The sequence below is a fragment of the Pinus tabuliformis genome, chromosome 1_2 (assembly GCF_031772625.1).
Source record: "Pinus tabuliformis cultivar Carrire ecotype Pingquan chromosome 1_2, CPIR1, whole genome shotgun sequence".
NCBI classification, from domain to species: domain Eukaryota; kingdom Viridiplantae; phylum Streptophyta; class Pinopsida; order Pinales; family Pinaceae; genus Pinus; species Pinus tabuliformis.
The window spans coordinates 25,764,779-25,778,764 of NC_142298.1; positions in this window are offsets into that span (position 1 = coordinate 25,764,779).

Below are 13,986 nucleotides of genomic sequence, written 5' to 3' on the forward strand. Positions count from 1 at the left end.
TCCACAAGAAGATGGCAGCAATGGAGGTCATTTGTTTGATAACAGAGGTCGGAAGGACAAAAAGGTGACACCAATAGACAGATAGTTGTGTGAGGACAGACCGAATCAGAATGTATCTGCCCGCAAGAGAGAGAAGACGCATCTCCCACCTGGAGATCTTGAGGAGGAAGCGGTCCACCAGCCATGCCCAGTCCAAACATTGAAACCCCGTTGCTTTGAGGCGAAAACCCAGATAGGTAAAGCCATCCTTTAAGAGGGCAAGATCGATTGCAAAACGTTCAGCGATCCATTGTGCCAGGGCAGGATCCGAGTTATTGTGATATAAAACTGATTTTCCACAGTTGATCGAGAGACCTGTAGCAGCCTGGAATTTTTTGAAAAGCAAGAAGAGGAAAATCCATGTAGGCTTGCAGAGCATGGCGAAGAGAAGGATATCGTCAACAAAGAAATTGTGGGAGAGGGAGATGTCCCTGCATATGCGAACCGGCTTGCATCTACCCCCGTCCACGGCATGGTTGATGTGCGTGCTGAGGCAGTTCATAACCAGGATAAAAAGGAGCGGGGAGAGAGGGCATCCCTGACGGAGCCCTCTCTCGGCATGGAAGAAGGTGGATGGAACCCCATTGATAATAACCGAGAACTGGACGGATTCCACGCAAGCCATAATCCATTTAATAGCCGGAGGCCTCAAGCCGATTTTAGAGAGAAGAATATTGAGAAAACTCCAGTCGACACAGTCGAAGGCCTTTTTGAGGTCAATTTTGAGAGCGGCCGCGTTGATGTTCTTGTTGCAGATAGAGTGGATACACTCCTGAGCCATGGCAACCGCGTCCATAATGAGCCGGTCTTTGAGAAAGGCGTGCTGTTCTTTGGATATAAATGAATTGAGAACTTTCTTTAATCTGTCTGCAATTATTTTTGAGATGATCTTGTACAGAGAATTGCACAACGAAATCGGCCTATAATCGCCAAATGAGGAAGGTCTTTCAGACTTTGGGATTAGGGCGATAAAAGTGGCCATAAGAGCGCTGTTGATGCTTCCAGAGAGACGAGACATATCGACCATACAAAGGAGATCTTTTTTAAAGAGCTCATAAAAGTGGGCGAAAAATTCCATCGGCCATCCATCAGGGCCGGGGCTCTTGTCTTTGCTGAAAGACTTGATGGTTGCAGAGAGTTCTGCCTCCGTGACAGACCTGAAGAAAGCATCATTAGCGTCATCGTCGAACATGGTCGGAAGATGTTCAACCGCCCATAATGAGTCATTTAGGTCGCTGTGTTGTCTGGAATATTGTTGCCTGAAGAAACGAGTGGCCTCCGCAGCGATATCGTGATGAGAGGAGAAGCTCTGGCCTTGTTCGTTTTCGATTTTCCAGATGGAGTTTTTGAGGCGGCGACCGTTTGCGAAGGAGTGGAAGAACCGGGAGTTGCTGTCGCCGTCTTTAAGCCAAATGGCACGGCTTTTGAGCCGCCAGGTGGCCTCTTCTTTGAGGAGAAGAGCCCGTTTTTTCCTTTCGAGGGAGCACAGTGAGGAGGCCTTTTCAAGAGATCTGCCACTGATGTGAATGGAGGAGACGATTCTTTCTATTTCAGAGTTGATGCCGATAAGATCCTGTGCATCCTTAAGCTTTTTTGAATGCTGCCATGACTTTGTTTTATCCCGTAGGAGTTGGATCTTATCCCGAAAAGTTAAAAGGAAAGCGTCTTGAGAATTGATGATTTCCTCCCAGCACTTCTTTATAAAATCATTGAAAGATACGTCCTGTAGGTGGATGGAGTTGAATTTAAAAGAGTATCCCAGCCTTCGATCCGCCTTTGCCCATTCTAAGAAAATGGGCTTGTGATCAGAGGTGAGCTCCCCGCCAGTCTTTGCCTGTGGCATCCCCCATCGAAGGATAACACTATCATGGAGAAGAAAACGGTCTAATCTTTTCGCTATGAAGGCAGAATCCAATCTGCCGTTGTCCCAAGTGGGGGTCATAACGGCCGGGCAGATGTCGACAAGATTCCGGTTAAAAAACTCCCTCCGCATTCTGACTGCCAATCTGTCAACTGGAAGGCCGTGGCCCCAACATTCCTCTGAACTTAATGTAAGGTTGAGATCGCCAGCGACAAGCAATGAGTGAATGTCCATAATGCCAGAGGAGAGTAAAGAGTCCCAAAAGGGGGATCTGAGCCTGTAAGGGGCATATATATTCAGCAGGTTTAATGAATTCGGGCGCCCTCGAATAGAAGCAGTGAGAAGGATGCCCGCGAGGCATTTGAATGCCTTTGCCTTTATCAAGGTAGGATCCCACATGGAGACCAAACCGCCCGAGAGGCCATCCGCATTGGTGGCGACGATATGCCAAGTGGGAAACATCTTGCGGAAAAATGCTAAGGAGACCGAGCTGGGGTGCATAGTCTCTTGAATGAAGATGATGGAGGGCCGAGCAGAGAGGAAAGTGCCCTTTAGAGCCAAGAACTTTGGGCCGGCTCCAAGGCCCCTGATATTGTATGAGATAAGGAAGGTCATTTGGACGGCTGTGCAGCCGAGCTTGCTCTAAGGGGCTGAGGGGGAGGGGATTCGAAGATTGGGACGTCGATGAGGGGGATGTTTGATAAACCTGATTCAGAGGTAATAGCCCGGCCTTTATAGTGGCGACTCCCACCACGGGTCTTTTTTCTAACAGTGATGTTTTTGGCCGAGTTGGGACTGATAGAGGGGAAGGATGGTTTATGAATAGTCAGTGGTTCCAACACAGGAGGGTTGCAGCTGAGAAGGCGTTCGATGTCGCTGTCAGGATTGTTGACCGGGGAGTCTGATGGGGAATTGAATGGTGTCGGGGAGTGGAGAGTTCCTTTTCCTTTTTGGGAAGCAGAGGGGGGGGACGTGGAGGAGGAGATGATGATGGGATGGGAGCCGACCACGAAGTCTGAGGCATTCATGGTCGGGGGGGCAGTAACAGGAGCCTCTTCATGCTGTTCATTGACAGGGGAGCTGTAAAAATCTTCCCTCGAGATGTTTGGAGAAGAAGGGATCACCTCGGTTGCCCCCGACGAGATAGGAGTGCTTCTGAAACCTGTGAAAATTGGCGAGTCTGGCCTGGACTGGGAGGCCTCTTTTGAACATCTAAATTCTGTCGATTGGAAAGAAAAATGCTCCCCCAGGGGGCCATCTTTTTCGGAGTGGGAGAGAGATCCTTCATTGTCCTTATTGGCCCGAGAGAGGGGACGGAGCCTACGTCTGCGATAGTGGCAGTCCTTGACTAAATGGCCGGTGCGATGGCATGCAGAACAACGGAATGGAATGCCCCAATAATCTAACCTTTGAAGGATCTTTGTTCCGTCCCACGTAATCTCAATTTGGTCCGGGTAACCCCCTTTATATGGTCTTTCTATAAGTATCCATGCAATTCTCTTGTCCTTTTCACCACGGACCCATGGGTCGACGTAAATGAATTTTCCAATGGCACCTCCGATAGTGGCGAGAATCTCAGGCGTCCACAGCTGCAGAGGAAGATTCGGCAATTTGACCCAGATCATGCTGTGGGTGGGGGTGTTCTTTAGAGGATCGAAACCAAGATACCATCTTGAGAGAGGAAGAAAACTTCGACCAGAAACCCATGGCCGGTTCAGAATCAATTCCAGGTCTTCCTCTTTTTGGAAGTGAAAGGAAAACCAATCCTTCATTAGCCTTGAGATGATAGGAGTGTAGCCGATAATGGGAGTCCAGGATTTGGAGACCCAACTTCTTATCTGAGTTTCGTCGAGCTCCGGAAAATACCATTTCCCCACAAGGGCGAACTTTTGGAGGCTCTCAATCCGATCAACCAGAGTTGGACCAGAAACGGAGACAGCCGGATGAGGAACCGTTTTGACTGGACCTTTTTGCTTGTGGCGTCCCTGTGTGTTCCTGTTAGAATCAATGGTCCCCGTGAGGGGGGGGTCCCTCAGCCCTGGTGGCAGGAAATCAGATAGCGTTGAGTGCCATCGTGGATTTCTCTTGGACAGATTATGGACTGACTCAGCATGAATTGCCGCGGCAAAAAGTTCCTTGGTGGCTGGTGAGTCGCTGTCTGTGGCCATCCCGAGAGAATGAATAGTCAGTATTCAGAAGAAAATCCCTGGAGAAGGATCCCCCGTACTTTGAAGTTGCCTGAAGAAGGATCCCTCGTACAAGAATTAGACTGAGGGAGAGAAACCGGCGGAGGATGATGCCTGGAGGGAAGGTTCTCTGATAATAAAGGACGAGAAAAGGACCGGCCCAAAAGCATAGAATAATCTAAAAAAAGGCCCTTTGGAGAAAGGTGACGGGAGCCTGCCGCCGTTTTGACATTTTGGAAGAAAAGGTGGCAGAATACATTAAAAGAGCCTGTTGTAGGAGGCTTGGATATGCGGAAAGACGACGGAAAATGAATTTGAAAGGTAATCCGGGAGGATAATCGGAAAAGGTTCCGGGAGGGTGGACGGGAAGCCCTCACGGCCTCGAGGAGAATCGATGTCTGGTTCAAGAGTTACAGTCGAAGCAGCAGCAGCAGCAGTGGAACACACACCACCATTTGCAGAAGCGGAAACGAATATCTCGACATGGTCTATAGATGAAAAACGAGGCTCTGATTCTGCTTATAAAAGCACAAAACCACATCCGTAGAGGGCAAGAACGACAACAGATAGATGAGGCGAGAGAGTGACAAACCTTATGAGGCCGTGTACATGGCGACAGAGAGAAAAAGAGACCAGAAATAGAAACTTTGTACAAAAAATGCCTGTAGGAGGCAGTCCGTGTACTGAGGCGTTATTACAATAAGAGTGACATAAGACTATGTAAGAAAACGATATGCATTCCCTCTAGGCTCGCAGACAGATAGCATATATGACATAGCATAATAGACCATGTATAAAAGATAAGCAACCATTCAAGGCTCACAGTCAGAGATAGCATATATCGATTACTCCTGTGAGCAAGAATGAAAACACATAGTCTATCGAGACTTCTGGGCCCTATAATCCGAACGGAAAACTTCAAGGTTCCAAATTAGCTGCTAATGCATAATAGAGGAAAAAAGGATATGGAACTGACCTGAGAGGGAGCCGCGCGAAGCCAGGAGCGAAAAGCCATGAACAGACCATAGGAGGCAGAACGTTGCAGAGACAGGAGCCTCCAGCCCTCGAGGCTGGAGGAAGGAAACCGATTGAAACAGTCTGCACAGGCTTTAATAGAGGAAGACCTGCATGTAGCTTAGAACGATAGCGTTCCACGTGCCCCTATTCAGGCGAGGCCATGCATGGGCCAGATTGAACCTAGTAGGTGGAGGAGTAGAGCTGCAAGCAGATGGCTGTCGATAGGCAGTTCGTAGAGCACGTGTTCATCTAGAGAGTAGTGTGGGCTCGACCGTAGGGCCTCCTGCTAATAGCTATGGCTGCAGCGCTATGGATTTGGCAGCAGGCTGTTGGAGGTTGCTGCGAAGAGAACAGTGAATGGGTCTGTCATGGATTCCTCCCGTTGAGTGCTCCAGTCTCGTGAATCCCCGACTTAAAATTCCTTAACCAATCCCAATTATAACAAGGGAGAACTTAACCCCAAAGAGAAATCTGAAACTTAAAATATAAAATTCATAATTAACATTTAGTTAAATTCATAGCAAAGTATAAGCCTTTGTGCTCATGGATAAAATCCAAGTCTAACAAGATCTCAAAAAAACTTCTCAATTCTTTCCTAATCTTTTTTCACCAAAAATGAAGATCTAACTTTTCATTCAATTTTATTATTATTTTCATACTTGATTATTTTACACAAACAAATTAAATATGTAAATCAAGGTGTTTTTAACTTTTAAATCTTAGTTGTTTTAGAGAAATGATTGAGATCTTCCCCAACCAAGTTAAATTCCCACAAGTGACATGATAGTTATATTATATTATATAATACAAGTAATGATAATTATATTATACTATTTAATATAAGTATAGTAAAATGATAATTCCCATGAGAGGTGCCCATCTGCCACAGAACATGATGTCAACGATGAGGTTAGTGAAGATTTATGAAGGACATATTGATGCCCCCACCTGGAAACTTTCATGGCCACCCCGCCGCCGTAAGGAATGATATGAAGGTGGTAAGTTTTGTTTGCACATGTAGGAAGCGTGCGAGGGATTGGGAAGGTACAATGGTGTGGTGGTTTAACATTCACAGACCCATAACTTCAATTATGGGAGAATATAGGTAGAGAGAAGGTTATTATGTAGAGACATGGGGTGAAGGCAGTAGCACAACATGCATGAGGATCTTGGATCGACTTATAATCCACCAATCATGGCATGCTTCCTCCACGATATCCAATTCTAGACTGTCAGTGTCATTTGATGGAGAACATGTAAACAAAGGCCCTAATTATAGCAATCCATCTCGACAATTCAATGCTCTCATTGTTCGTGCAAGTCACTCCTCTTCGCGAGACTTTCTTTTCCAGGTTCAGCCTTTTCTTGCTCTTTCCTTGCAACTCTATTCCAAATTTACATCAATTTTTGTTTATTTCTCTGTCCTCTGCAAGCTCCTTTGGTTTTTGGACCTACATCCCCGTCCTTGGTCCTATGTATTTGGGAGGCTACTTCTCGCTTGTTTCTCTCTAAGTTCTCCCTTAGTTATTGTTTCTTCCTAGTTTTTTGTTGGACCTATCACCAATCCCCCCTCTTGCTCCAACACATGCCTCCATATTTTAAATTTCTATTTTGGTGGCTTTGTCCCTCATTTGGCCTTCCATTGTCCACCTTTGCTCACTCCATTTTTCCTTGACTTGTTCCTCCCTCCTTGACTTCCCCTACCCCCCCTTCTCAATCATGGTTCAATGTCGACTTGTTAGATGCTCACGTTGAGGAAGAAAGAGGTAGACTAAGGGCTCCCTCCTCTCCCAAATTCAACCCCCAACCTTGAGAGGCACTCGTGCTCAATCCTCTGCTAGGGAAGCTATGGACCAATATAGGGTATTATCCCTGAAGCCATCCAAAGGGAAATATAAAATGTAGAGGAGCAAGTTCAACAAGCTTGCAGGTTTATCCTAGATACACACATGGAGTGGGAGACCAAAGATTGGATCCATGATGTTGAAAATTCCATTAGAACGAGAACGTTTGCTTATATGTAAATTGTCAACTTGTATTGGCACATAAAAGCTATCATGGGGAGAGTTCTTATTGATAGAGTTGACACTTAGTAGGAACTGATCATTTAAATGGATAAGTTTTGGGAAAAAATGGATAACATAAAAAGGAAGGTCACTCTTCTGAACAAGCAAATCACAGGCATTGATTCCTCATCATCCAACACTGATGGTAATCCTCGACAGCCAAATCAGGCACACAATTCAGCTGAATGAAAGAACTCAATGCTCATGCTCAGACTAGTATTTTATTTTCCAATGTGGAAATTTCTTTCAGTTCATGTAATGATTCCTACGTAGATATTTTTTGTTGGTTTTGTGCTATTATCTCAATAAATTAGGAACAACAGAAACAATAAAAAATTTGGGTTTGTAAATATGTCCGATTTCCGTAGCAATAGACTAGTAGAGATTATCAAAATTGTAAATATGTGTTTTTTGCAGTAATATAATATATTCGATCTTACAAAAAAAATAGTAAAATGACAATTATATTATATAAGTGTGTTAACTAGATTTAATTTCTTCTCACCCAAATCAAGTTGAAGCCTATGCTATTCTAATGAGAATAGACCCGGCTTCATCTTGTGAAATGCATAATCTAAAAGTTATGGGTGGGGCAACTGTAAAAACACTATCCGTAACACTTTCCTAGCAAATCCTAAAGACTTAGCTTTGACTCTATTTTTATTCACATCAGACTCATACTCCCTCTTTTCTCCTCGACAACATTTCTCTTTACCTGAAATCCAATAACATGTTATCATATCATCAAGTTAACAATGCTCTCCTAAAAAATATGGGGGTTCAGGTTATCAATGGGAATATATCCTCTCCCTCATCTTATGATAAAATGGATCACTAAACCTCCTCATCAACACATCATACATGTGTCATTCTAAAACTTTTAAAAATCCATGCATAAGACACCTTCCCCATCACACTATACTTCTCCATTAACTTGCATCAATGTAGAATGCCCTTCCCACATTGCTCCCCTACTCAAGGTGGAATTTTGCACGCTTTGGTTGCCATGGTAGTGTAATTGGTTCATTATGTTTCTTCATGGGACTTGATCAACAATGTATAGGTTGTCATTTGCCTTAGATTTCTCCTCACAAGGTTATGATATCTTTGGCCTTTCTATTTGTTAGCACTCTTACATGCTCGCCTCTTTGTGGTTTTTGATTTTCCTTCCCTTTGATTTCCATTTCCTTAGTGCTCCTTGGCTCATGAAGTTGGAATGGTGCTCGCAGCCTCCCTACGGGTAAGTTAACCCTCTCCCACTTAGAAGGTGATATAATTGACATTGCTTCTCCTCTCAAGTTATTAGCATATGCTTGTAAAATCTAAAAGTATGCCTGGACATAATGATGGAAGTTTTGATCAAGCATGAATAATTTATCAAACAACTCTTGGGTGAGATAGATACAATTTGTAGCATGTTTCGAAACTCACCACTGGATGAAACATGGGTTCCATGCACAGCCACTCTTCTACGAGTTCAGGCTCCTCTTCTACAAACATAGCACACTGTTCTCTTCCCTACCTTAACAATGTAGCACCTGATGGATCATTTTTGAGACCTAAGTTCATTGGTCATCTTCCTGATACAATTCCTTTTAAATGTGTTGCTTTTGTTTCTTAGTGTTAAGAATTGGTCTTTGGATCTACACTGCTAGATTTTCTGCAATCTTTTTCACTTTTCTAGTTTTTGATGGCTAGATATAATTTTTAGCCCACTACCTGGGTATGCCCTCTTTCAAATACAACTTTATAGATTTTGTACTCATATAACATCCTTTTGGGACAATTTTTCTAAATTCATATATGTTCACAAGTTCATGTTAAAAAATATATACTCAAAATTAGATTAAAATTTAGAAGGATCACTAGCATTACATACTTCAGTTATAGTAGTTTAAAGATTTTTTAAAGTCCTGAATCAATTCATGCATTCAAAAACACAATTTAAACAATGTAAAATTACAATTTGACAAATAATTTGCATAACACTATTAGAAAAAATACACATTAAAACATTTAATCTCACATTTTTAAATTAAATTGCATGAATAACTATAGAAATTATGGTTTAGATTTGAAACTCCTCATGAAATTTACTAAATCACAAGACTCAAACCTACTCTACTGTTTTGCAGAATTCAATTCACAATCTAGAACTCAAATCATAAACATGAAATAGGAAACATCACACACACACAATGATTTATCTAGGGGAAAGAAACTTCTCAAAACACCTCCTATATGTATTGCATTAATCAAAGAATAGAGATGTATTACATATGCTTGCTCAAGCCTAAGCACAACTTGCAAGTGAATAGCCTATCTCTTTGCCTGAATCACTGACTCTGGCCAACACTTAGCCAAATATCAAGCCCTCCAAGCCCCTATTTCCTTCTGCAAACCCTGACTAATTGGGCCCTTATCAATTAGGAATTTCCCCTTAATTGATTGTGCAATCCATAAGGTTTGATATCCGATTGCATGCACCACATGTACACATTGGAATAGTCTACAACTGATAGTACACTACCTTGGAATCTCCACCTCAGCTGGGTAACTCGAATTCTTTGCATGAAACAATTATTTTGGGTTAATTGATTAGTTATCTCGATGATCACTGAACTTTGAATGAAGTCTAGTTGTACTAATTAACCTTCCACTAGTTCCTCCAATAGTTAGAACTAGTTTAACTAACCACAACTCAATTTAACTAAATTATATTGCTACAAATTATCAATCACTCATGCTAATCCGAACTCAAAGCTTCCAACTAGAATTAATTGAGTTAACTGAGTGACAAGAGCCATGTCACCTCAGTTAACTACTTCCAAGATTTTTGTTGAAATGGAAATTCGAATTTTCTCTAGTTTGACCAAGGCAAAGCCAAACTGGGATTTTCTTAATGTAATTTTCAACACTCCCTCTCAGCAAGAAAGGGATTATCAACCACCTCGATCTTGCCTCTATGGAACTCAAATTTTCCTCTTGACAAAGCCTTTGTCAAAATATGGACATCTTGTTCCTCTATTGGAATGTATTCTAGTAACATTATCTACCTATGCACACAATCCTGTAGATGGTGATACTAGATATCTATATGCTTGGATCGATCATGAAATACATGAATTTTAGAGAGCTTGTTGCAACTTTGATTATCACAGTAGATCACATTTGGATCCATCATCTGACCAAATAGTCCCACAATAATCTTTCTCATCCAGATCACCTCACATGTTGCTTGACTAGCAACCTTGTATTCTTCTTATGTTGAGTTGAGTGCCATAGATATTTGCTTCCTATTATACAAAGAAACAACTGCGAACTCAACACTCAAAATTCCTCCTGATGCACTCTTCCAGTCTGATGGACTCCCTGCCCAACCTACATCTTTGAAGCCCCACAACTTCACTCCCTCTATCTTTCTGTACCACGGTCCGAATTGGTTAGTGCCTCTGAGGTACCGCAAAACATGCTTAGTTGCCTAACAAAATAATTTTGTTGGCCTAACCATAGCTTGGATCAATTTTTTGATTGCATAGCACACATCTAGTCATGTGTTCACAAGATACATTAGTGAACCCATAAGCTACCGATAAAGGGTAGACTCCACTTCCCCACCTGAAGTGGCATCCTCTTTCCCCCAACTGGTCACTTGAGGAGTCCCCATAGGTTTGCTACTCTCCATGTAGAACTTCTTCAATATCTCATTTTCATACTTTCCTTGAGAGACAAGAAATTCCCCATCTCCTTGCCATACTTCTAAACCAAGGAAGTAGTGCATGAGTCCCATGTCCTTCATTTCAAATTTTCTTGCAAGGTCTCCCCTACAAGATCTTATCAACTTCTCATCGCCCATTAAAAGCAAATCATCAACATATAAGACAATAATCAACAATTTAACTTATACCAAGATATGATAAAGGTTTGCATCCGCTTCACTTTTGGTGAAGCCCAACCCAGTGAGATGATTGTTGATCATGGTGCACCAAGCATAGGGTGCTTGTTTGAGACCATACAATGCTCGCTTGAGTCTACACACATGCGACTCTTGATCGAAGGTCTCAATACCTTATGGTTTCTTAATGTACACCTCCTCCTCAATAACTCCATTGAGGAATGTTGTTTTTACATCCATTTGGTGGATATTCCACCCTATCTACACAACCAGTGCTAGAATTGATCTAATGGATGAGTACCTTGCTACAGGAGCAAAGGTCTCCTCATAGTCAATTCCCTCAACTTGAGAGAATCCAATGGCCACAAATTTGGCCTTATACTTCTCTATTCTTCCATCTGCTTTATGCTTACCTTGAAAATCCATCTGGATCCCATAATTGATTTATCTGTTGGTCTTGGGACAACTTCCCAAACAATGTTCTTTACAATGGAATCATATTCCTCCAGCAATGCATCAACCCATATAGGTTGCTCTAATGCTTCCTTGAAGGAGAATGACTTAGTCTCTACAAGTTCAATCATGAGATCCATGTAGCTAGTGTATCGATCAGGTGACATTCTCTTCCTGCACTGTGAAGTGGGTGCTCCCACATTTTCTCTAGGATCATGTAATAATCTCTTAGTTTCCCAAGTTCTTTTTATACCTTCTCTGGATGATTTTGATTGAGTGGTTGTCTCCACTCTCTGCTCCTCAATTTGTGGTTGCTCCACAACTTTCTGAGGTTCCTCTTTTGGAGCAAGAAGATCCTCTCCTAGTGGAATCTGAAGCTCCCTTTTAAGAAAGCATTGCATCACTTTCTCCTCAACAAACTTTACATCCCTTCGCACAACTTTCATTTAGATAGATGGCAAGTATACATGGTAGTTGTGAGGAGTTTCTATGTACCCCACAAAAACCCCCAACTTTGTTGTTGGCCCGAGCTTCTTCCTTGATTCTTTGGAGACATGGTAGTGAACAGAGGCTCCAAGAATCTTGAAGTGCGATACATCCAACTTTCCCCTTGAGAAAGCCTCCTCTAGTGTAATCATGCCCAGAATCTGATGAGGACTCCGGTTTTGCAAATAGATTGTTCTGTTGCATGCCTCTGCCCACAAATGCATTGGTAGGCCTTGGTCATGAAACATAGCCCTGGTAGCTCCCAAAATGCTACGATTCTTTCTCTTAGCCACCCCATTATGTTGTGAGTTGTGGGGTGCTGTCAACTCCTATCGAATGCCTCCTTTTGCACATAAATTTTTAAATTCATTCGGCACATACTCACCTCCATTATCGCTCATGAGAGATTTCACCTTCTTGTTGGTTTCTTTATCAACTAGTGCCTTGAATTCAACAAACTTGGAGAATTGATCTTTCTTATGCATGAAGAATATCCAACACTTCTGTGAGAAATCATCTACAAAGATAACAAAATATTTGTGCCTGGTAGTGGAGGTTGTCGAGAAAGGTCCACAGAATTAGAGTGGATCCTTTCAAGGACTGCATGTGCTTTGTTGTCCTAATCATGGAAAGTGGATTTTATGTACTTCCCCTAAGTACATCCTTTGCACACATCCTACTACTCAAGTGCTCCTTCGGGGAGGCTTTTAGTTATTTGTTGCAAAATCTTCAGGGCGACATGATGTAAATGGCCAAGTATTTTATGCCATAGTTCATCAACGCTGTGACTCTGCACCTTCTCCGCCTTAGTGCTTAATGCAACATAGTCTTTCACATCTAGCTTATATAAGTTCTTAACACGAATCCTGATTTGCTTCACCTGTCCCCTGGCTATGTGTCTTCGGAATGTTTTTCCTTTGCTGAAGATCACATCATAACCACAATATTCCAAAACTGCAATAGAGATGAGATTTTTCTTTAGGCCTGAAAAAAACATGACATTCTTGAGTCTAAGAGGGGATCCTAACTCCCTCTGAAAGGTGATTGTACCAATCCCAATCGCGTTGTACCTTCCATCGTCCCCTATCTTGATGTGCATATGCAAATCTTTCTCCTATAGGTCATTGAAAAAATCTCTACACCCTGTGATGTGGAACGAGGCATCACTATCCAAGTACCACACGCTCCCCATCATTTTGTTGGCCATGCATGCAATGAGAGTAAATTCAAGCTTGAATTGTGAAGCCAAAAATTCACCTTCCACTCCTCTTGAGGTCTTCTTGCTTGTCTTTTTGTGTGGACACTTCGTGGCATAGTGCTCGAATTCATGAAAATTGAAGCATTTAATTTTGGACAAATCTTTCTTCTTTCCCCCTTGACTGGATTCTGGTTTGGATTGAGATTTCTTCCCTTTCCCTTTCTTTACTTTTCTAGCCAATGGAAAATTTTCTTCATCCTCGCCCTTGGATGAAGTTCCATCTCTGGTATTCCGCCTTATTTCCTCTTGTACCAAATCAGACCATAAGCGTTCCCAATTTGGTAGTTTCTCCCTCCTGTTCACCGAATCTTGGTAGTTGTGCCAACTCTTGGGAAGGCCTAGAAGGGATAGGCTTACTAAATCATCCTCTGCTACATTAACACCAACCCCACCAAGTTCATCACAACATTGTGTGAACCTGCTCAGATACTGAGGTATGGATTCATTCTTCTGCATCTTGATATTTTGAAGTTTATCCTTGAGTGCCAGCTTCCTGTGGTCACTACTATTCTCGAACAATTTTGTCAGTGCTTTCCACATTGCGAACAAAGTTTCTTTTCCATGGATATTTGAGACAATGTGATCCCGTACTCCCTCTAATATTATTCTCCTCGCCTTGGCTACATCTTTCTTCTATTGAGCAAGGTCCTTGACATCGGCTGAAGGTGGTTATGGAATGTTTGTCTTGACATATTCCAACAATTTGTTTTCATCCAATACCACCT